General features: G+C 37.7%; 1 protein-coding gene across 2 annotated transcripts in view; it reads right to left on the reverse strand.

The window, feature by feature from the left end:
* LOC123381008 overlaps positions 1-21,488 on the reverse strand; it is a 789,636-nt gene that overhangs the window by 355,259 nt on the left and 412,889 nt on the right. The gene's annotated exons all lie outside the window — the stretch shown is intronic.

A 21,488-nucleotide genomic window follows, 5' to 3' on the forward strand; every position in this document is an offset into this window, starting at 1 on the left:
GATCTCACAGTCTGTGCGTTCGAGCCCCACATTGGGCTCTGTGCTGACAGCTCAGAGCCTGGAGTCAGTTTCAGATTCTGTGTCTCCCTGTCTCTCTGCTCCTCCCCTGCTTGCTCTCTCTTTCTCTCAAAAATGAATAAACATTAAAAAATAAATAAATAAAAAAAGAAGACCCAAAATATAAATAATGTTGTATAATTTTTCCTAAGTTTATCCATAGATTCAATGCAATTTTCCCTCCCCCAATTATAATAGTTCTGTATTATGTTTGGAATTGCATTGAATCTATAGATCAGTTTGGGGGTTTATACAGTATTATTTACAATACTGGGTCTTCTAAATCATGTAGATAGTACATGATGCTGGGGGAGAATTTTAGCAAGATAATACCCAAATTAACACTGGAATACAAAAGCCAAAAAAATATTCAGAAAAAAATCTTGAAGAACAAGTTTACAGGAATTACATAAGCAATTAGGTAATTCAGATATAAGCTTCTAAAATTAAGACAGTGTAGTATTGGCACATGGGTTGGCAAGTCATTCAATGGAAGGAAAAGACAATCCAGAAATATACCTACATACACTCAATCCCCTGATGTGTGACAAAGATGTCATTGCAGAGCAGTGGGAAAGCATTGCCTTTCCAATATATCATTTTGGGCAGGTGGTTATGCATATTAAAAATCTGTGACCCTATACACACAAATCAATTCAAGGTGGACTGTACATTTAAATGTAAAAGTTGAAACAATAATTTCTGGAAGAAAATAGAAGAGCTTCATGACCTTGGGGATAGGGAAAGACAGTTTAAGCAAACCACAAAAAGCAATAACCTTAGGGATAATAACTGATATATTGGTCTACATTAAAACTGTTTATCAAAACATACCAGCAAAAAATGGAGAAGAAGATCACAAAATGGGAGAGGGTATTTGCAATGCTGTAACTGACCAAGGGATTCTATACAGAAAATACAGAAAGAAATAAGAAAAAAAGAGACATGCAATGGAAGAATGGGCTAGATACTTAAGCCTTTCAGTAAAGAAGATATTCAACTCATAAACATATCAAAAGAGGTTCAACTTCATTGGTCATCAGTAAATGCAAATTGAAAGCACAATGAGATACCACTATACTTCCCTCCTAATCAGAATGGCTAAAATGAACAAGATTGAGGACATCAAGGGCTGGTGACCATGTGAGGCAACCCAATTCTCATAGAATGCTGAAGGGTGGTGGAGGGATATACCGATAAAACTTGAGAAAGATCTCACTGTATATAATGCAGCATATACATACTCTAGGACCTACCACTTCTATTTATTGCTATGTATTTTCTAAAACCGCACATTTATACCAAAAGACATATATAAGAATATACATATCAGTACTTTTAGTAAGAGCCCCTCAAATGAAAACTACCAAATATGTGTATCAAAAGTAGAATGGTTATCTGTGTTGTGATCTATACAATAGGAGCGACTATAAGTGGAAACTGTAACAATGCAGAACAAAATGCTTGTGTTTGCCAAACATAGTTCTGAATCAAAGAGGTCAGACACAAAGAGTATAATATGACTGTCTTCAGACAAGCACAAAAACAGTGAAATCTATGATTTCAGATGGTGAATTTATGGATAGTGACCAGTGGGAGGCATGAAAACACTGCTAGGCAGCTGGAATCTTCTATTTCTTGGTCTTGGTGTTATTTACAGGAGACTGTGCTCACTTTGTGAACATTTATTAAGCTATTCACTTAGGATGTGTGTGCTTTTTACTATATATGTATTACTAAAATAGCACAGTTTATTAAAAGAAAAAAATCAATCCTATTTTTCTCAATTTTATTGCATAAGTATCAATTGAGCCCACAATTTTTCATCCTTCTCTCATTGCCTTAGTTCAGTCCTTCATCAGCTCTCATTTTAGAAATGGCAATAGCTTGCATGGTCTTGCTCCACCCTAAACTATCTCTGCTCAATCATCTGTGAAAAGCCTCTAATGGACTCCAATGGTCTATTTGAAACGCTTTAATGTCTACCTATTTACAGAATCTAGGATTCAAGCACCTTGCTGGAAAATCTCCTGTTATTTCTATTTGCCTCAAACTGCATCTTTGTCCAGAGCTCACTCTCCTGTTTGTATCCTCATTGTCCACTAAGAATTGACAATATACTATTTTATAGTGTTCAATAGATAATAATAGCCAAGTGGTGTCTGAAACCAGGTCTGCATGGCTCCATAATCCATAACATCAGAATACCCACTACTGCATGTATGGGGAACGACTTGCTTATTACAGAGTAAATGTTCTCTAATAACATCTAGCTTGGAAGAAGGAAGAAAGGAAGGAAGGAAAGGAGAGAGGGGAAGGAAGGAAGGAAGGAAATAGAAAAAGAGAGAGAAAGAAAGGAAAGAATGGAGAGACAGAGAGGAAGGAAAGAAAGGAAGAAAGAAAGAAAGGAGAGAGAGGAAGGAAGGAAGGAAAACAGAAAGAAAGAAGGGAAGGGAGGAATATAAAGGGAATATAAAGGGAATGTAAAGAATCAAAGCTATTACAATTTATTTTTATGGTTTTCCCCAGCTGTTCTTCCATCTCATAGTGTACTTAAAATAGCAAAAATTTTGACATTGCCATTTATCCTAAAGGAAATGACAAACAAATGAAGAAATTTATTGGGGCAGAAAAATAACAATCATATGACATTTTTCAAAACTCACAGTGAAAGTCATGGTGAGGTAAATTAGAAGGCGCAAGACTGAAAGTAGAGAGAACAAGTGGAATCTATTTCATTAACACAGATAAAAGCCACTGACAGCTTGAAGACAAATTAAATTAGACACAAATGATATAACATTTCAAAGATCATGAAATTTACATTCTTAGAGGTGATGAGAATACTAGTAAATCTAAAGGATATTAAATAATCACTTCCTAAAAATGATCTTTTGAGCTATATCATTCAAGTGTAAGATTATAAAAAAAAATCCTCCAGGATCTCATAATCAGGAATCTATCACACCCATGAATGATGCCTGAAAATACTATTCCTAGATGCTTTGCAACTGACTAGTAACTTAAAATATTTATGGATTGGGAACTTAGGGTAAAAAAGAAATAGTGGAGAATCATAAAATGGAAGAAATCAATATTCATAATATATGATTATTAATATGGTGAATGTGTTGATTAAAATATACAACATAAGTTATTTATTATGATTATAATCCACCCGTAAGATCCTACCTTATTAAAACTTCAGGCCAAGGGGAGGAAGGAAATAACATGCTCTCCCCTACTATGCAGTTAGTGTACATCACATACCATCATAAATAGATATTGTTCTTCCTTAAGGTGATAAGGAAATAAAAATTTCAAACATGTTTACTTTTTAGGGTAAAGATAATCATACTTGGTATAATTAGTATGTGTAAGATGCAAGTCACTGAAGAAAAAAAGCATCAAGAACTTGTTTGATACAGACTAATCTTGAGCAAGAGGAGTAATAAAGCCAAAATTAGAAAGCATAAAGAGGGCAACATTATAATAAAAAATACCAGTTATTACAATTATTCTAAAAGAATTAAATTCCTCTTGTATTGGTAAAATAACCAAACCAATTATATGATGTTCACAACATATACAATTAAATGAAAACAGAAAAACTAAACATAAAAAGATGGACAGTTATATACCAGGCAATTACAAGTGAAAGGAAAGCAGCCTTGGCAATATCAGTGTTACAGATGTTAAGGCAGAATCATCAAATGGGAAAATGGCTATGCTCTATATGAATAATGAATGAATGAAGAATATGCATATATATGGCAATTATTAATATTTATGTTTTAAATAATTTGACATGAAAATATTTAAAGTAAAGATGTAGAAATACAAGATAGAGTTGATGAAATTACAGCCATAGTGAAGGAGTTGAGTATACCTCAATATTTAACACAGAAAACAGAAAATAATTAATAAAGATCAATTACCTGGTGATAATACAATGAAAACTAATACCTATAGTGTTCACTATACGTTAGGCACTGTTATATTTATTATTAAACTTATTAGCTCACTTACTACTCCTAACAACCCCCTAGGAAGATATTATTATAATTTCATTTACAGATGAGGGAATTAATGCAATCACGACTCAGTAGCCACTATTACACAGCTGAGATTGGTTGAGTTAAATAATGAACACAAGCAAACCTGTCTCCAGAGCGCAAGCTCTTAACCACGTGGCTATAGTTTCCTAACTAGTAAGTCACACTGAAAAGGCATAAATAGGTTTTGGGCCTAGATACAGATTGTATGCATTCTTTTAAGTATTTATAATGCATTTATATACACAAACAATAAATTACAAAACACAGAAAATATGTAAACTTAATTCTTTTGCCTCAAAGTAATAAGGATGAAATACAATGAAACTAAAAATACAAAATAGAATAAAAATATGCTTTGATAAATAAGTTTGGGGCAAAAATGAAATTAATACTGGTATTACAGGCATCTTACAATAAGAAACCAAAAAAATTTTGGGGAGTTTGTCAAAAGTGTACACAGAAAAATGAATAAACTTAAATAAATATATTATGAGATGAGAGAATGCCAAGAAAGAGAGTGAAATACAAATAGTATATGTGTAGGAAAAAAAAAAAAAACAGAACAAGGCTTAAAGAGGAGTATTTAATGATTTAGAAAACACAGTATAATAATCAGGTAAATTTGAAGAATATACATAAGTCTATAAATTCATGATCCTGGCTGTGTTTTTTAGATTTAAATTTTTTCTTTAATGTTTGTTTATTTTTGAGAGAGAGAGAGAGAAAAGCATGAGCAGGAGAGGGGCAGAGGGAGAGAGATGGGGACAGAAGATCTGAAGTAGGCTCTATGCTGACAGCAGACAGCCTGATAGGGGGCTCCAATTCATGAACCGTGAGATCATGACCCAAGCTGAAGTCAGATACTTAACCAACTGAGCCACCCAGGTGCCCCTGGCTGTGTTTTCATAAGTAAATAATATAAAGAGATTATTTTTTTAATGAGATAAAAACATACTAAATTCACTGTGGTGATAAATACTATTAGTGGAAGTATCAGTAATTTTCATTTTTATGCTTTAAAAGACATTTCACATGTTCTACCATGAACATTGTCATTCCATTTGTATGTAGAATAACTACTACTTACAGAAACAGTGATTGGCACTGAGACATACAACGATGAACAAAAAGGACAACCAAAGCTAGAATTCAAAGAAACAAGAAAACCAATAAACTTTTTAAAAAGTACACCTGCAACAGTATGGATCACCCAGAAAAACAGACAAAAGAGGCAGAAATTAATTTATGATTCTAGCCAAAAATATACTAAAATGATTTACAGTGCTAAGCGTCAGAATATGGCTTCTTGAAGGAATGTAGAGTGGTAGGAAAGAGAATCAACAAGAAAGGGACACAGGAAAATTTTCTGTGGAAAATTTCTGATGGAAATGTTTTATACCTTGTTTGAAAGAGGATTGCCAGAGAGTATACAATTTTGGGCAGAACATTTAAGAAGTCTATTTTCCCAGTCTTTGAATCTGAATAGGCTTTGTTATTTGCTTTGGCCAATAAAATAAGATAGAAGTGATACTGTGCTACTTCTGAGCCTATGCTTCAAGAGGTATTGCTTGTGTCTTCCTCTCACAACTGTGTTGCTGCCATCTGAACAAGCCTAGATTAATCTTTTGGACAGTGAAAGATCATTTGAAGCAGAACCTAGTTTTCTCAACCTTTCAAATAGTGGCCTTCCTACACTAAATTGCCTTCAGTCAACTTCAAGCCTACTATTATTGCTGAGACCAGAACTATGCAGAAAACTAATACACTAGTGAACAGTAATAAATGCTTATTGTTTTCAGCCACTTAACTCTAGGTTGGCTTGTTAAGCAGCAAAAGCTAGCTGATACATATGAGAACAAAATATCTTGTTTTTTCCAGTTTTCTTGTGAAGAAAAGGTGACTTAACAGACTTAAAGGAGCACTGAAAATTGAAAAATACTATAAAATATAACAAACTGATCACTTGTCTCTTTTACAATCTTCTCTGGGCCAACAAAGGCACTAAGAAAAATAATCATAAAATATTGCAGCTATATTTAAGATCTATTCACATGCTATTCAGAGATGAGACATGGACTTTATGTCTTATGTAAAAGCTCATTGAGTAGCAATCAATGACTGAGTGCTGAGGCATGAAAGATTGTATAGTTATATATGTATTCAGGAGGAAAAAGGACTTACTAATGCCTGCATTAGGCATGGAACTCACAACTGGTTTCTATCCCTGATTTGTCCAATCTCCTCATTTTGAGATGAGAAACTAAGACCTTGACAGGAAAAACATCTTAAAAAGTCATTAGTGGCATATGTAAGTTTTAACCCATGTCTTTTTTTAAATGTTTATTTATTTTTGAGAGAGAAAGAGCACAACTGGGGGAGGAACAGAGACAGAGACACAGAACCAGAAGCAGGCTCCAGGCTCTGAGCTATCAGCACAGAGCCTGATGCAGGGCTTGAACCCACAAACTGTGAGATCACGACCTGAGCTGAAGTCAGACTGACTGAGCCACCCAGCCACCCCAACCCATGTCTTTTGAGGTCTTTTGAGTAGATCAATCCAAACTTCACCTCACCCATGTGTAGTTCTGAAATACTGCAGTCCAAACAATGGTTAACTAATAATTATCTAATAATTTTAACAAGAATTCTTGGGTAGTAAAGATACCACTACAAAGAGATTGAAGTTTTGTCAAGTAATCAATAAGCTCTCCTATGACTTCTCAACTCTATGAGTTAAGCCTTTGATAGAAAAAGATAAGTAGAAATAAGGAATGACCATGCCCTCTTCCCTCCCCAAGTTGATTGCATCAATACTATGCTGTTTCTGAATACTATTAACCTAAGATCTACTATAATAAATACATTGTTAAAAAGATGGAATATGTTTTATCTCTGATGAATTCATTTGAAAGTAATACTGGGTTACCACAATGTCCCAGCTGCAGACTGAGCCAAGTTTTGACCCTGTAAGTAGTAGGGTCCACAGCAAGCAGTAATGAGAGTGACATGTGAAAAATCATGGACTCTGGAGTAAGTGGAAACCAAGGAGAGTCCTATGGGGAAATTCAGTCAGAAAAATCAAGCTAATTTGGGGGAGAGACAGCTTTACATTTGGAGGAAGATGTCAATTGTACATGCATCCTTTGTGGTGTCCTCAAAAGATATGCAATAGAAAATATCCTTGTTTGACCAAAAGACTATGCTATTCAAGCTCCAGAGTTACAGTAGTTGATATAGCATATTACCCTACTCAACAAATTGGATATTATCAAGGGCATACCATCTCATTTACTTTGAATGTGAACAACTTTTCACATCAAGGGTGGCCAGAGAAAACAGTGGCAGGGCTCAGTGAAGGGCTCTTCATATCAGAGAACACAATGTCCTGTTGGGCTTCCAAATCTGGACAGAATGAACTCAGGAGTAAAACATTTGGGCACATTATTCTCAGCTTTCATTTTAATCACAGGTGAGAAGGATCAGGAGTTTTGACCCTTTATGTAGTCTCACATGGGGATACCTCATTCATCAAAGTTATAGATTTCATATATGAAGATATCAAAGGGAATTTGTAGGCAGAGCCATTAACATATTGTGTCTAATGGATCTGCCAATAGGTGATAGATGTGTCCAGTGTCCAGCCCTGGCTTTCTTGCTTGGGCCCTAACAGGTGTTACATGCTTCTCCAGAATGATGTGATAGAACACTATCAACTTGGGATCAAACAGATGTGGATTTAATTCCGGCTCTGACACAAACTGTGTGACTTTGCTCAAGTGTATTAACCTCTTAGAACTTCAGTTTCCTCATTTTTATAATATGGAAAGTACTTCATGGGTTGCTTTAAATGTCAACCTTAGAATTAATGTATATGTATAAGGAAAGTGTCTAACCTGTATCATGGGCTCAGGAAAGTCGGTGCTCTTCCACCTAGAAGGCAAGGATCATGCCTCCTTCATTATTGTCCTCACTGATTGATAGAATGAAAAATATCCAAAAAATGATAGTAAAACTGCTATCTCTATTTCCAACATTGACACATTCACTTGAACATGGGAGGTTTTTAACTTTCATCTTCCTGAATCTCTTACTAATTATAAAATCAGTTGGATAGAGTTTCACCTTTAACTCTAATTGGCCAAACCTCTGGACCTTAATCACGCTATATGTAGCCAGGGTATTTGTTTCCATTGAATACTAATGTTGTCAACTTACAAAAACACTATGTATGTTTGGGGTGTAAATCAGATATCATCTTGTAGTTTCCAGGGCAGACAAGCAAAGGCAGAAAGAAATGATTTACAAAACTAAAGGGAGTGAATTTTTATTTCATTAGCAATCTTCTGCATGCTATGAAAAAACAAACAGGATTCACCCTGTCATACAGTCTCACATTGTGACAGTCTCGTTTATCAAAGTTACAGATTTTGGATACGAAGACATCGAAGAGAATTTGCAGGCTTCTCAATAGAAGCCAACGGTATGTCATGCAGTCATGTGTATATGGTAGAAGAACACCTCAGTCCAGCTTCAGGAAAAGAAGCAGAGCTGAAGAGCAGCTGAGCTAACCCCCTGCCAAGACCCAGGCCCCCAGAGACCTAGCATCTTCCTTTCCTTCCCACCATTATAACCTCCCCTGACTCCTGGCCCTATCCTCTTTTAATAATAGCTTGGAATATAGCTGCTTCTTTCTGACAACCACAGACCTTTGGCAATTCTTATTAATCTTCCATTGTTATAATGATTTCAGAGAGAAGGAAGGGTGATTTTAAGCACCAAAGTCAGGCTAGATTTAAGATTTACTGACCCCTCTTCTCAATTCTGTAACTTTTGGGGTCACAATGAGTAAATCAGCTCATGGGACCTAGAGCATATCAATTCGCTTCTGTGAGCCTCAGTTTTCCCAATGTAAAGAAAGGGAGGAGACTAGATGAACTCTTTAGTGTTGGGTCAATTCTAAGGCCTTTTCTCATTTATTCTAAACTCCTTTCATAGCTCCACATTCTTCAAATGGAACCAATGCATTTATCTACTAGAGCAGCCACAGCGTCTGGCCATGGACAAACAGCTGGGGGTACAGCACAGAAAAGCAGTTCTAAGACTATTTCTCCTTGTTATTGGCTAGTCAGTCACATAGCAAGAACTCCCAGCTACCGCATTTTCAGAACCTAGATACTCTTCTTCCCTTTGGTACTTTGGTACCTCCTGTGGGTAAGTTCAGTCTCCACTCTGAAACTCTGGATTTTGTTCACACTTCCATTGTCACTTCGGTTGGCCACAATTTTTGCCCCATGCTCTTTACTCCAGGTTGTGCTTTAAAACTCTTGTGAGAGGGCTCCTGGCTGGCTTAGTCAGAAGAACATGTGACTCCTGATTTTGGGGTTGGGAGTTAGTGCCCCATGTTGGGTGGAGACATTGCTTAAAATAAAAACCAAAACTGACCCCAAAAAACTATTGTAGGCCATGTTTCAGGAACAGCTGTTCTAAGTCAAGGTGGTTTCTGTTCCACAGCAGTGATTCAGCTCTGAGTAACTTTTCTCCCTGTGATAATGGGCTTGCTTCAGTCATCCTGTGGGACCTATGTCTGGCAGGGGATAGTAAGTAGGCAGAACGAGGAAAGGATATGGAACCATGCGGCAGCCCTGGATGACAGGTCTCCCCAAGAGAGCGTCCCCCAGCTGGAGCCAGCCAAGCCTAGCCTTTCTGCTGACAGATGTTCCTGCTTCCAGCCATGTGTCTGTCGACATGTTGTTTGAAAAGGTCTGCAAGGTAGCTCTGTGGCCTCATTTCTCTGAGGATCTCCAGGGAAGCCAGCTTTCTTGATGACTACATAATTTATACCAAAGTCCCTTGCTTAAAGGCTCTCACAGGCTATCCCCTAAAGAATAATATGTAAACCTTTTGGCATGACTCATAAAGCTAGCTTTCTCATCTGTAAAATGGGGATAATCATATCGTACTCACAGGGTTGTTCTGAAAATTACATAATCTCCTAATATGCCCCGATTATTGCATGGTAAGTGGGGTTAGTCAAAAACTACCAGTTTTCTTCCCTTTCCTACTTCCTGATCTGGTCCTGATCGATTTTATAGATACATCTCCTATTATGTTCATCCCTCACTTTAGTTAAACTACTTGAATTCTTTAAACTTTTCAAATTCTGGGTCTTTTCACATACAACCAATCTTGAAACTGACACTGACCTTTTTTGCTTGGGAAAACCCCCCTCGCACTCCAGCACTTTAGTGAAACCCTCCTTCACACTCCCTCTCAAAGAACACTCACTCTCCCTACCCCTCCCAGGCCACCACTGCCTTGATATAGTTCCACTACTGCACTTAGCATTTTGTCATTAATGGTAATGATAATTATAAACCTTTAAGTATCTATTATTTACCAGAAACTGTATGGTACAGTTTGTAAACTATCTTTACTCTTCAAAATAATCCTATAATTGTTGCTATGTAGCCCATATTTTAGATAAGGAAAATGAAACTGAAAGGAGATTGTGTTGGCCTAATATACAGCCTAGTTGCTTATGTGTCTTCTTGATTAGACTGTATTTAAATAATTGTGTAAGAGAGCTAGCCCTCAATAAATGAAGACCAGCAAAGATAGGAAGGAGTCTGAAAAGACTACCCCTTGGCCTTTGATTCTTTTCTTACTCATATCAGGGGCTTCTCTTTTCCATTGAAGACATTTTTCTTTAACCCAGTTTTGTTTCAGTATATTCTGTCAAAGAATTCCAGAGGAATTTGATAGATCAAGCAAAACATTTCTTGTTTTACAGATGTGGAAAAGCCTTGGAGATGATGTGCAAACAGCCTCAAAAACATTCAAACCTTTCCTGAGGTCAAAATGGAAGTAGTGAGGGAACGGGAATTCTAATGACACGCTCCTGTTTTCAAGCAGGTGTTCTCTGCCCAGCACTGTTTAGCAGGTTTGCGGAAATGATTTCCTTTCAAATCTATAAACTAGAAATTGTGGGCTTCAAAACCCAACATAGACATCACTTCCTCTGTGCAGATCTGTTGAGAGCTAATCTAAGTCAGGTTGGCCATTTATAGTTAGAATCTTTGGCAAATATTGGCACCTTCACCCAAATTAGAGGTGGGTAGAAATTGTATGTCTGCTCTCCCCACAAGCTCAGCTGGGTGGTATACAATGAAAGCAAGTTCCAGACTAAACACTGCCACCCGAAGGACATTTACTAACTAAGCAGGCATATAACAATATTACTACCAATGCTTTAAGCTTGGTGAAGTCCTCTGTCAAGCACAGAGGGTTTACATGAAGTCACTGTATTAAAGGCTTGTCTGAGAGGCTCACCCCAAGGCAAACATGACAAATATGATGAGAGCATAGTCAACTATTATAATTTCCAGTGGCAGGATATCTTGTCAATTGGAAAACACCTAATAGAATTCTAGTTCCAGGGTAATATAGTGTGAGGGGTTAAATTATGTAAGAGTGGATATAAGCACACAAAGTTTTCTAGCCAAATAACCAAGTACATAAATTAAACACTGTAAGTTTTCACTAATAAAATTTTTTAATGTATTTGTATATTGTATAATTATATTAAATATTGTATTATAACTATGTATTATACATATTATATAATTATAATTATATAATTAATTATTATATAATTGGAAACTCCCCTAAACATAGTCTGATACTAGTATTAGAAACACACATTTCTAGAGTGCCAACCTCTCTGGGTAAAGGTAACTCACCACACCTAGAACCTGGAGTTCTTATTAGAAATCTTTGGGTGTTAACCAATCTTCTTAGCTCCTAACTTAAAGTGATTTACATACGTATGTGTCACCTTGTCTACAGACAACTAAACTGTAGACAATATAACACTACCTCCTTTGTGATTCTACTGGAAACTTCATACGTCTCTGTTGGAATCTTTAGTGCATGAAGTAATTGTTCTAGGTAATATGTCTGCCTCTGCCAGCAAACTTTAGTTATTTCTATCCTAACGACCCATGTGGCACCATGAATGACATAAAATAAACATGCAATGAATGCAAAGGATCTTTGAATGAATGGCTGAAATAATGAATCATACAGTGAATAAATTAGAATAAGTAGCTTTTGGAATAACTGCTTGTATTCATCAGCTCAGGCTGCTATAACACAATACCATAGATCAGGTGGCTTAAACAATAGACATCTATTCCTCACGGTTCTAGAGGCTCAAAGTCCAAGACCATGGGGCTAAGCAGATTCAATTCCTGGGAGAACCCTTTTCCTGGCTTGTCGAGGGCTATTTCCCTGTCCTCATGTGGCAAAGTCCAAGAGAGACAGAGCTCTAGTCTCTTTTCCTCTCATAAGGACACTAATCCCAACATGGAAGCCTCAGCCTCATTGATCTCATGTAAGCCTAGCTATCTTCCAAAAGTCCTACCTTCAAATACTGTCACATGAGGATAGGGCTTCTCCATCTGAATTTGGGGGTGGACACAAACATTCAGTCCATAAAAGCACTCTAGTCTGCCTCCTCCATTGTGATCATTCTGAAAAAAACAGCAAAAATGGTAGGGAAGGCACTCTTCTCTCTGAAACAATGACAGCCAATGACACAGAACTGGATGAAAAGAACTAGAGTTCTGTATCAAATTAAAATCCAACTGTACCTTAACTTCTCATCCATCTGAGGGGCCAATATGTTCCTTGGACAGTCAGTGTTTTAAGGCAGGCTGGCCTCACTAGGGAAAGCAGAATCTTTGGGGTCAGGTGTGATATGCTGTGGGTATGCACGGGCAGAAAGAAGTTCCAGGTTAGGAGACAATTTACCATTCTAAAACCAGCTTTGTTCACTCCTTCTCTGTTTGCTTTACTTCAAGAGGCTTGATTCTAATGTCACCCATTTGAAAATGGCCTTCAGACTTTACCGCATATACTGAAATGAAGGGTTCTCACTGTCTAATTTTCAATCAAATAGGCACAAAATCGATTGACACAACCTTGGTGCTGCTTAACAGGACAAGTGAACCATTTGCTTCCCAAATTACAGGGAACTCTGCAGTCAAGCCGCCTGGGTAACCACAGAGCCTCTCCCTCAAAGACAGAGGAATGCAGACAAGCAGTCCGAGTTTGGGAGCCATCTCCACTCCGAGTGGTCAGTGTCTTCATCCTCAGGGGATCAGGGTATTAGCATGCCCAAGCCAGCATATGGTGCACATCTTACTAACTTAATCATGGGACACAAGCAAGCTGTTTTCAAGACAATTTGGGGCCCTGTGAGTAGTCATTCCTCTTCCCAGCCCCCGTTCAGCTCTGAAAGGGATGACGCATCCCCATCTCCTTTGACCAAAAGATTTCAAAGAAATCCTGCCAGTGTTTGTAATATCCGCAAAACCCCTCTGTAAGTAACACCCAGGCCACACTGAGAAGACTGAGGCCAAGAAGCTCAGTTCTGCCTGACAGCTTTTCCCCCAAGTTGTTATTTTTGCATTGTGGAAGCGAAGAAAGACCCCTCAACAGAAGATTCACAGCAGCCCTAACTTAGACTTTTTAAGGCTGCTTTATGGAAGGTCAATTTTTATATATTTGAAAGATAAAAGTAAATTCAGCCTCTCTATCTGGAAGCCTCTTTTTATGCTGATCAAAGACAAGGTTTTTTTTGTTGGTTGGTTGTTGATTTGCTTGTTTTATAAAACATACATGAGACTTGGTCTCTATTCAGGCAAGGACCTCTCTCTTCAACATCCATCCCTGTCTCTTCGATCCTTCCAACCATGATTACCAAGGTTTGCAGGGGATTCTTTAGCAAACAGTGTCCTGGGAAATATCTGGAAAATGAGAAATTATTAGAGATAGATCTTTAAGATGAAATGAGAGACTTTGTTCAACCTTCAGAAGTATTTGTAACTGATTCCGTGAAGTAAAAGGGAAGATCAATATGGATATTTCAGTACCCACAGATAGAAGAGAAAGGGGGACACAAGGGAAGAAATGAATATTTATTGCCTACTTAGGGAGATAAACAATGACCACCGAAGTGAAAAGAAGTCCAGGCTATTTATTCAGAGCTTGTTAAAGCAAAGCGAATTAGCCAACATCTCTTGTGGTCAGTACAGATTCAAAGGCAGGCAGAGGAGTGGGAAAGATTCACAGTGGGAGAAAAGGGAAGGTCTCAGGTGGGCCCTGATTGAAAGCTATTGGTGTGGAAACTGGAGATTGCTACCTAGAAGGGGGTGCATCCTATGGGATTGGACTGGAAAGCTTATTTGGCTTTCTCCAGTTGGTTCTGTGTTAGAAGCAGAGGAAACAAGGAGGGAGTCATTCAGCAAGCCCCCACCCTTCTGGGCAGATGACTACGAAGGCTATGGCTTGCCTTCCTGAACTAGTTGCTAAAGAGCTTCTGAGTCAGTGTTCAATTGTTTTGTATTTTGTCCACTTGTCACATTGTGTCAAGTCACATTTTCTAATTGTTTATTTAATTTCTCAGATGGTAGGTACCCTAATTTAATCTCCACAACATTCCTGTAAAAAAAAGACCTTGTTTCACTATCTCCCAAAAGAAAAAACTGAGGCAAGTTGTTCAAGGTTACAGAGATGGTAAATGGCAAGTCTAGGTCTTGGATGTTGGGAAGTCTGACTCAGAAGCCAATGTTCTTTCTGTAATTCTATGCAGCCTTAGAGATGCAGATGTCCACTCCTAGAGGCCACTACTGAGAGCATCTGTAACCTGGGAGATTTAGGATGTAACCAGTTTTTCTTTTTCTATGATGTTAGGTCCAGCCTGTCTTTAATATGGCCTTTCCTTCCATCAGCTAATAACTAGAGACTGTACTCCAAAGATTATGCTAAGGTATCTTTCTAAATTATAAGGAATCTATAGCCAAGTAGAGGCCTGAGGTCATTATCCCAAGTAACATGGGCCATTACATTTTTTTTAATTGAACTTTTATAAACCAAATCATGCTTTATGGTGCGTTAAGAGAAAACAATATTGAAAAACGGTGTCCCCTACTCCAGATTAAGGGAACTTGAAGTGAAGTCCCTTGACATTCTAATTGCGTACCTGGGGGACTAGAAGATACACCTTAAAGATACAAAAAATGTGGTGGTTATAAACATGTGTGCATTTTGATCCCTGGGTAAACTGTTGCACTTTTAGAACATTTTGGCAATGTTCATTGACCTCCAAAAACAAAAGTCCTAACATCTGTAATTTAAACAAACCACAACAAAAGCATTCCCATCTGTGGTGATGTGCAGTCAGGACTGAGAACTGCTCTGAAGAGAGAAGACTTTTGTTTTAAATATGGTTAACTTTGCCATGTCTCTGCTTTGTTCATATTCTGAGTAGAGTGTGTTCACCTCCAAGATGCCCATGGGAGAACACCAGCCATACACTGCTGTGGGCACTGCTGAAAAAGAAGCAGCTTCTTCCTGCCTCCTGTTAGTATTTCTTTTCCTAGATACCAGGAATATTTATTGGTCTCATGAGTCTCATGTAAGATTTCTTTTGAAAATGGGCTACAGTTCAAATAAAAATTTTAAAAACTACTAAATGAAATGAACTTTAAGGACTCTTTTAACTCTAAAGCATATTACATTTTATAGGTAACTCTTCTTCAGTGTCACCCATGAAAGGATCGGATAAAAGGCATTCCCAGAAAAGAATACACAGGACATGCCCATCCATCCTCTCTCCTCCGAATGGTTTCCACAGCTAACCTAGTCCCATGATTAGAAAGGGGAAGTTGAGGGTTAGACTCTGCCACCAGATCCTTTTGTTTTAACAAATGGTTCTCATGGACAGAACCAGTCTTAAAATTAGGGAAAAGCAAATTATGCCTTCTATGAATTTACCTCTTTTCCCCACATACTTCCCAAACCAGAACCACCTGCCTTCCCAATATGCAGATTATCAGTTAGATGTGATAACCTCCTGGGAGGCGTAAGGGTATCATAGGACCCCTCCTCCAAACCCCGTTACTTTACACATAGTTTCCACAGCTGCTATTAGACCTACACGACCAATACTTAATACTTACTTTAAGGTTTCTTTTATTTATTTATTTATTTATTTATTTATTTATTTATTTACTTAATTTTAGAGAGAGAGAGAGAGAGAGAGAGAGACTGCATGGCAGAGAAGGGCAAAGGGAGAAAGGGACAGAATCTTAAGTAGGCTCAGTGCTCAGCATGGAGCCTGATGCAGGACTCTATTCCACAACCCTGGGATAATGACCTGAGCTGAAATCAAGAGTTGGTACTTGGCCAACTGAGCCACCCAGGCACCTCTGTTTTATGATTTTACCTTGATGTTTTGACATCAGACTACATGACCTTTAAACACTGGTGTTTCTCAGGACTTTGCTCTGGACTTTCCCTGGGTCCTCTTTCTCTTCCTCTCTCCCTCCTTCTCCTCCTCTTTTTCCTTCTTCAACAGATTGAGATATAATTCAAATGCCATACAATTTTCCCACTTAAACTATACAATCAAAAGGTTTTTACTATACTCACAAATATATGCAACCATCACCACACTCAATGTTAGAACATTTCATCACCTCAAAAACAAATTTGATACCCTCTATTAACTTCCCTCCCTCACTCCCACCCACAACCCCAGATCTGAGCAACCACTAATCTACTTAACGTATCTATAGATTTCCCTATTCTGGACGTTATACAAACAGAATCATATAATATGTGCTCTTCTGTGACTTACTCCTTTCATGTAAAATGTTTTCAAAGTTCATCCATGCTGTAGCATGTACTGACTACTAGATTCCCTTTTTATGGACAAATAATATCCCACTGTATGTATTGGCATATTTTGTCTATTCATTTGTGAGTTGATGGGCATTCGCACTATTTCCATCTTTGGGCTATTAAGGACAATGCTGCCATGAGCAAATGATTCTGTGTGGACATAGGTTTTATCTTGGGTATAAACCTAGGAGTGTATTTGCTGGGTCATACTCTATGTTTAATAGATTGACTGTTAATAGCCAGACTGATTTCCAGAGCAGCTGCATCATTTTAAGATTTCCACTAGCAGTGTGAGCTCAGAGCCTGGAGCCTGTTTCGGATTCTGTGTCTCCCTCTCTCTCTCTGCCCCTAACCCACTCGCATCCTGTCTCTGTCTTTCTCAAAAATAAATAAACATTAAAAAAATTTTTTTAAATAAAAAATATGTTTTTATAAAAAAAATAGAAGAAGTGTGAGTCTTCCCATTCATTGTTAGTTTTAATAATTATTTTGGTTATTCTGGGTCCTTTGCAAGTCTTCAAGAATTTTAGAGTCAGCTTTTAAATTTACCCAAAGAAGTCAGTTGGGACTCTGTTAGAAATTGTGTTCAATTTGTGAACTGATTGATGGAGTATTGCTATCTTACAACACCAAGTCTTCCAATCCATGAGCATGGATGTTTTCCACTTACTTAAACCTTCTTTAATTTCTTTCAAAGTCTTGTAGTGTTCAGAGTACAAGTTTGGCACAACTCTTGTTAATTTAATCCTAAGTATTTTGTACATTTTGATGCTATTTAAAATGTAATTGCTTTCTTATTTTCAGATTGAATATTGCAAGTGCACAGAAATACAAATGACAACTGATTTTATGTATTAATCTTACATCATGTAACCTTGCTAAACTCATTTTTTAATTCCAGAAGTTTTTCAGCGGCTTCCTTGGGCTTTTCTATATATAAAAATCATGTGATTTTAGTTCTTCAATTCCTCCTTTACTGATATTTCAATTTCATCAAGTTTTCTAATGTAGTGTGTAACTTAATTACTGCTATTACCACTATGGTTTTTCAGTTCCTTTTCAGTGTTTGCTCTAGGATTCACCATATACATCTATCAGACTCAGCCTCAGATTTATACTAGTTCAATTCAAATGATATAAAGAAATGCTACTCTGATATAGTTCAGTTCCCTTCTCTACCTCTTGTGGTATTGTTTTTATACACATGATATCTATCAATATTACTAGTTCACTTGGGCTGCCATAACAGAGTACCATGGATTAGGTGGCTTAAACAACAGAAATTTACTTGCTCACACTTCTGGAGGCTAGAAGTCGACTATCAAGTGTCTGCAGTCTGGTCTCTGCTAAGGCTCTCTCCTTGGCTTGCAGATGGCCACCTTGTCACTCTGTCTTCACATGGTCTTCCCTTCTGGCTGTGCATACAAATTCCTAGTATTCTCACAAGAACTTGGGGTTTATTTTGTATTTCTTTAATGACTTATGATGTCAAGCATCTTTTAATATGCTCATTTGCCACTTATATACCTTTTTTGGCATATAAATATACCATCAAATATCTTTCCCATCTTATAAATCATGTTGTTGTCTCATTTTTGAGATTTGAGAGCTCTGTATGTAATCTGATATATGTTGCAAGTATCTTTTGCAGTCTGTGACTTATCTTTTTTTTTCTCTTAACAGGGTCTTTAAAAGAGCAAAGGTTTTTTTTTTTTTTTTTAATTTGGTAAGATCCATTTTATTGAATTTTTTCTTTTATCAATCATGAGTTTGGTTTTGTATCTAAGAACATTTTGTTCACCCAAGGTCATGAAGTACTTTTTCCTGTTTTCTTCTAAGGGTCTAATTATTTTTAAATTCTACTTACTCTTTTATTTTTCAGATCTTCGGTCACTCTTTCAAATAAGCCTTCTCTGACTGCCCAGACAAGATCAGATCCCTGTGTTGTTCATCTTTAGAGCATTTTATACATTTTCCCATATCCATCCAAATTTATAATTATATACGTTGCATGATTATTTGCTAAATGTCTGCCAATCCTCTTGATTGTAGCTCATGGGTTCTATTTTTGCTTACAGTTATATCCTTGAGTCTAGTACAACTTACTCCATAGAAATTGAGTAAACTAATGAATGAAGAATAAGCAAATGTATAGGTGCCACTATATACCATGGAAGACTATATTAAGAGAAAGTGTTGTTGTTCTAAGCCCACTTGATCTCAACAATTTGTCATGAAGGAAGGAGGTCAAGGTGAAGTTATTAGAACACTTCTGCCCCCAGGGCCCATTGTAGAGGGGAAAAAAAACATATAGGGAGATCACAAAAGGAAAGGAAAAGGGCTAACAATATTTTAAGGTTTATTAGGTCTCAGGCACTTTGTATAAAAATACATCAGGCTCAAGGGTGTTAACCTTGACCTTGACCAAGGTTATTCTTCTAATAAATTCAGAAATTGGGACATGGCTTGAAGCCTGAATCCAAACTCCAAACTCAATGCTTTCTTCCTATTCTTGTGCTACTTTCCAAAATAAAAACTTAAGAGTTATCCTTTAAAAGTCTATCGGCTAGATGGGTGATGGGAATTAAGGAAGGTACCTGTGGTAATGATCACTGGGTGTTGTATGTAAGTGATGAACCACTGAATTTACTCCTGAAACCAATACTGCACTGTATATTAACTAAAATTCAAATTTAAAAATGAGGTCTATGTAGTTGTCAGAATGTACCAATCTGAAGCATCTTGATAATATCGATTTCTTTTTTTAGATATTCCTTGAGAGAACAACAAAGCATCTTAATACAAAAATCACAGCCTTCTCTATCTTGTAGGCAGAATGCTACTGTAGTCACCCTGGGTTGTCTAATGACGAAAGAACCTGCAAGTCATATCAGAAGATGAGGGAGCCTAAAAAACCTGCTCCTACTGGTGGGAACAAGGAAGATCCCTTCAATCCTTTATAATTAAATCAGGTAAAGAAAGCATAATTCCTTACACATAATAGAGTTCAGCAAATGGGAGTTTCCTGTTCCCTTTTCCCACCACAGCAGGGACTGCCATTACTGATAAAAGCTCACAAGAGGGGAAAAAAGGCATTGCCCTGACTTGCTAGCCTCTCAGTCAACTCCTAAAGATCTTGTGGAGAGTCTTTGTTAAGAAGACTCACCTACAACCTCAGGAGTATAGCTGAGTCCAGAAACAAGGAGCCTTTTCTCTCTGACTGGAATGAAATTAGTGCTCGGGAGTCTTTAGGCCATTCCACTGTTCCATGCCGGGCTTATATCCTAGGAACGAGTAGGATTTACAGCCTAGGAATGAACAGGGTTTGTAGGTCTTTCCAGGTAAGGTTTTTAGGCTGGAGGTTCAAGCACCAGCTCAACCAGGGCTCAGTTCTGTTCAGGGCCACGACTTCCTCAGGTGGGAATACATCCAGGTTCTCCATATTGTTGACTCTGCAAATGCTTCATGCTTGAAGGTACTACCTGTAGTCTGACATGAACATTCTAAGCCAATGCTTCTCACACATTAGGTACACAGGATTCATCTGCAGATACTGTCAAGCAGATTCTGATTCAGACCAAGTCTGCATTTTTAACAAACTCCACAGATCGCACTTTGAGTAACAAATTTCTAAGCCACTGGTTCTCAAATTTTAATGAGCATCAGAATCACTTAAAGGCTTGTTAAGCTCTGGCCCCACCCCTGGAGTATGTGATTCAGTTAGCTTAGGGTATAGCCCCAAATCTTGCATGTCTAGTAAGTTCCTAGGTAATGCAGATACTGTTATCTTGAGAACCCGATGCAGAACCTCATATCCATGCGATTCACTAGAACCAATAGGCCAACACTTGTGCATTGATCTGGCTTCCTGAGACCACTGAGCTTTCAGTCCCACACTTTTTCTTATATGACCTTTGTCTTCTGTTATAGTGCTTCAATTTCCTGACTACTTCAGCTTCTGACTAAGGGCTTCATTCCCTTGCCCCATATCAACAAAGTGGGAAAGACTACATAGAACACGGAGACTGGATGGTGTGGTCCACTGGAAGGCTGTCTTTGCGGACCAGCCACCATATTGTTCCTTTATCTCAACAAACTAAACCTGACAATGTAATTCAGAAGAGACACTTCTTAGAGAAAGCACCACGTCACTGTTCTAAAGGAATGATGGAAAAAACTCCTACAAAAGGGAACAGAAAGTTAATTCCATCTACCACCCACTAAACACTCTATCCTATGTCCCATCACCACCAGAGTGGCCCAGTTTTTACATTTTTTTTTCTTCATTATATCAGTAATCCCTGAGGGAGGTGGAATGTGAATACCTCATGTCCATTCATTGAATTGAAGCAAAGTTCTTTCCCTTTAACCTTGTCCATTCTCTGACCTAGAAGGGCCCCTCTTGAGCCCAGTCTACAGCTCAACTCAGAAATGCCCAGAGACATGTCATTGCAGCACCAGACAGCTGCTGGCAACTATTGAGAGAAGTGACAGACATTTCCCCCCTAGGCTTTTAATGTGGAATCACTCTTTTCTGTCAAATCTGTCTGTCTGCACTTGACCTTTCGGTGAAAAGCATGTAGCTGTTAACAAGCCTCTTCAGGATAAGAAGCAATAAATCCACTC

Source organism: Felis catus, chromosome D2, assembly GCF_018350175.1.
Source record: "Felis catus isolate Fca126 chromosome D2, F.catus_Fca126_mat1.0, whole genome shotgun sequence".
NCBI lineage: Eukaryota > Metazoa > Chordata > Mammalia > Carnivora > Felidae > Felis > Felis catus.